This window comes from Aegilops tauschii, chromosome 2 (genome assembly GCF_002575655.3).
Source record: "Aegilops tauschii subsp. strangulata cultivar AL8/78 chromosome 2, Aet v6.0, whole genome shotgun sequence".
NCBI classification, from domain to species: Eukaryota; Viridiplantae; Streptophyta; class Magnoliopsida; order Poales; family Poaceae; genus Aegilops; species Aegilops tauschii.
The window spans coordinates 649,042,104-649,046,495 of record NC_053036.3 but is presented as its reverse complement, the minus strand read 5'-3'; the positions used below and the strand labels follow the sequence as shown (position 1 = coordinate 649,046,495).

The following is a 4,392-nucleotide window of genomic DNA, read 5'->3' as shown; positions in this document are numbered from 1 at the left end:
TTGTTCGACAGTTTTTTTTCCAAATTATCATTTTTATATACGTGAGAAAAAAAGTTCACAATTTTTGAAATACATGTACAACAATTTTCTAGACACGTTCAGCATTTTCTGAAAGCTCTATTAACATTTTTCAAATACTTGTTCAACATTTTCTGAATGCTTTATTAGCATTTTTTGAAATACTTGTTCAACATTTTTAAAATACTTATTCAACATTTCTCGAATATTTGTTCAACATTTTCAAATGCTTGATTACATTTTTCAAATACTTGTTCAACAATTTTCAAATAATTGTTCAACATTATCCAAATGATTGATTAACATTTTTCAAATACTTCATGCCATTTTTTAAATAATTTTGTAGAGTGCTTATATATATATATATATATATAAACTCTATTAATAACCCAGGGTGAAGAATAAATAATTCTTCACCCCGGTCGACCGACCGAGCCAGACCATGGCTCCAGGCACCGTTTTGCGATTGGGGAAAAGATAGCCCGCTATCCCTCGCTGGAAAATTATATTGAGGTTGAAGTAATTTTACGTTTCAACCGTTGACTCGAACACAACCCCACCTCCCCATCCTTTTCTAAACTGCTGCAAACTATTTTTTTTAGAAGAGTTGCGAACCGTATCGGGAGTATCGGCGGCGCACGGCGGCGCCATGGGTGGGGTAGCTGCCTAGGTCTTGGGCGGTGCCGTGGTTGGTGATGGCGTTGAAGTTTCATCCCGTGGTGCTCGGTGGCAGTGGTGGCCTCGGCGGTGTGGTGAACTCTCTGGGTTCCTCAAGGCAGTGCTGCGGGGCTGCACCGCTCTGCGCCGGCAATAGCGGTCTACGACGGCGTCACGGTGAGCTCTCGACACTCTGATGCATTGCCAAGATTTATGCCCCTGTATTTCTCCTCCCGTCTCTCCCAATCTAGAATTCTACTTTCCCTATGGAACTTAGGCGTATTGACTTGCCAGATGCGGCGGCTGCTATGGTGCTAGGTCTTGGCCTTTCTCAGATTCGGCGCAGGTTGTTGCATCCGTACATGAAGTTTTACTCGTTTCAATTTGGCTGCACAAATTTTAGTATGGGCCTTCACCGGATTTGATGTTGAGGACAAATCAAGAGCTTCTCTTTAGATCTAGCCTACAGATGCTCCCCTCCTACTAAGCTCCTATTTTCAATAAATAGTTTACATTCAGCAGTTTGTGTCTGATGAATCCTCCGTTTAGAGTCCCCATATGTTGCATGTTCTAATAAATAGCCATGTTTCTTCTTTATTATGAATAAACTCCATCTTTTTTCCTTGGAGCTCCACTATTTTGAATGAATTGGACTGTCCCCTGCTACTGAAAAGTACCATGTCCGGCCATTTAAACTTAGAATCGAATCGGGGTGCTGCTACTGTATTAGGTTGACCATCCAATCATTGTGAATCTGCTCTGCTGCACAAGAAGGCATAGTAAGAAACCGGGAAGGGTGGCACCCCAATAAGAAGCACAAATCATTTAAGCCCGAGTAACCGTGATCTCAATGCACAATATCATTGCCTTGCTGATAGTTCAGTTCGTCGAAGCACTGCCATTGGGGCTGATCATACCTTGAATTGATCAAAATTTGAACCTTTCGGTTACCTCATATTGCTAAAGGACACAAATGTGACTTTTCTTAAACTTTAATCGTCGTCATAAAATTATGGATTTTCACTTTGACCGGAAGTTGTTGAGGGTATCTGTGGAAGGCTTCAGAACTTTTCTCTAGGTGCAGTCCAGAACACTAGTGAGATATGGTAGCAACTACAAAAAAAATTAGGATGCAGGATCACGTTTTCTATTTCCAATTCATGGTACATTCGTAGCTCTTTGTCAACTCTATGAAAACACTACATACACCTGCAGTACACTGAAGTTTTTCAGGTTTGGTTATCATTTTTTTTACATTGTGCTTCAGTCGAGTAATGAATGGTTAAGTACCTATTTATTTCTACTTTTGATCTGTTGATAGACACTGGACAGAACGATATAGCTGGGCATGCTCCTATTCTCTTTATTCAGAATGACATCCAATGAACTTGAGGTTACACTAGCATTTGTGTGACTAACAGCTACTCCTTGGATGATTACGTGTTTCAGAATGAAGATGCATGATTATGTGCTTCAGAATGAAGATGCATGATTATGTGTTTCAGGAGCTGCTAGTCGTACCATAGAAGCAATGAATAAACCTCTTCTCGCTATTTTCATTTCAAGTGCAATAATCTGCTGGAGGTGTTTTCCATTCAGACAAGTGAAGTTTTGCACCCTGCAAGTGTGCAGATGTATTCTGGAAGAAGAAAAGCATACCCAGTAAGATGCAATCCTTGCCATTTTACTGAGCAAGTTCATTCATATTATTTTTAGGTCCTCCTTGACAATGTATTTGATCAATTGTTTAAAAAATTCCTAGATTGTGAGAGTAAAATAAAGTACGTTCAGAATACTGTTCTTGATTCAGTAAAAACAGTCACCTAGTTTAACCCCAGCTATTGTGTTAAAGAACATACACTGACAATAAGGATTGAACTTCTCATAATGGTAATGATGAGTGTGCAAGGGCTATTAAGGTCATATAGGTCTAATTAAAATTATCACAGAAAGGAGAGGAGGAAACTGAGCTCCGCTCTTTTTCTATCTGGGAGAGAAGTCTTTTTCTCCTTAAAACCTGCACTTTTTATTGGTTTTATAGGAAAAAAAATCTCTGTCTCTATTGATTGTAGGTTGTTTAGTAGTGCACTACTAGTACCATGCCATACCATTGGTTTGGACTGATCAAAGGCAAATTAAAGGTCAGTTAGATAAATGTCGGTACTGTACTCGCACATCTTATATGTCTTTTAGATTTGTACACACTTCGTGAAAGTGTGACTTCTGTAGGCAAACTCTTCCATCTGACGTTGTTCAACAGGTCGTAGAGAACAAAGTAGTCAGGCTTCGATCAGATGTCCAACACCTCCAGAACCTTGATTGGTGTCTTTCAGAAAGAACCTTGATTGGTTATCGTACATGCCTAAACTCTATTCTGGAAAGTAGTACATGTAATCATTAGTTCTATGAGAGTATGGAGATTGAATTTGCTATATTGCAGTCTGGAGCATACTTCTTTCCATGTGCATATAGGCTTTATGTGATTAATCACCCTATCACAAGTTCTTGTAGTATTTGGAATTTTGGATGAATCCTCTCGGATAATTCTGATTGAAGTAAATATCATCAATCCACCTAATGGGAGAAGCTTTATATTTAGTTCGATCAAAACATTTTCTTTGAATCTACTTGCCTTAATCTACTATCTTTTTACAGTAACATTCCGACCTATATCTGAGAATTTTGTAGCTCCTTTATTACAACAGTAATGATTCACTAAGCTCCTATCTTACTGCATGTTCCGTTTTATTCACCGCATTTTAGATATAGCACCCCCTATTCACCAAGCTCCTAGCACCCTGTGTTTTTAGACAAGCCATTCTTCTGCAAAAAATAATTGAATTGTTGGTCTGAAACCAAAATATTTTTGAAAGAAACTGAATTGTACTACTATCTGCTCATTTTCTACAATCTACACTACTAAAGCAGGTGGTACATGTCAGAGAACATATTGTTTATAACTTGAATCACGTGCTGTTATTTTCGTTCGTAGCATTCGTGATTTGAGTCTCTGTAAAGGTATCTGAAAGACTAAAAGAGAACATATTTTTGATAAATGATGTGTAATGCCAGAACAGTTGCAACTTGCTTCCTATACTAATCATTTTTTACACTGTAGGTAGCTCATCTATAAGTACCCTAATAACAGTAGACAGATATTAATACATTTGAAAATATGGAAAAACACAAAGATCTTTGACAGCACAGTTATGCTGAGAGGAGTTTCAATCTAGGAGAGCTGCAGGCGGGTTGTCTTCTTTCTGAATCATATTTTTGTTGCTTTCTCCCTACTCGGACTGTATTGGAGTTCTCTCTGGAGTGTTGTGTAATCAGCTCTGAGGTTATGAGTAGAGTTCCAGTTCTGTTTTTCTCAAGAGCTGACCCTGTAAATACTAGCTCCATGTTTCTTAGAGATGATCTATAAATTATTCCCTCTATTTCAATATAGTTCGGCGCTAGGCGCTTCGAGGTAAAACTACTCCATATATATATTAAAGAAGTCAATGGAGGTTATCGTTGGAAATTTCAGTCACTAGTCGAGGAAATAACTTTTGAATAATCGAGGATGCAATTCCATAAATGGTACCTCCAAATAAATTTCCAAATGAGAATTTACTACATCAAATCCATGGCGCCTAATGAACAGGTCTAGATAAAAATAGAGGTAAAAAGGAGAGAGTATGCATCACTATCTCGTTGTTTTCTCGAAGCAGAAAA

The 4,392-nt window shown here is 38.3% G+C and overlaps 1 long non-coding RNA gene across 1 annotated transcript; it reads left to right on the top strand.

The window, feature by feature from the left end:
- The first annotated feature begins 625 nt into the window (after positions 1–625).
- On the top strand, positions 626–3,188 carry LOC120974784 (uncharacterized). The gene is made up of 2 exons (XR_005770121.3): positions 626–852; positions 2,125–3,188. It is a non-coding gene; the product is annotated as an uncharacterized lncRNA (long non-coding RNA).
- Positions 3,189–4,392: the final 1,204 nt, after the last annotated feature.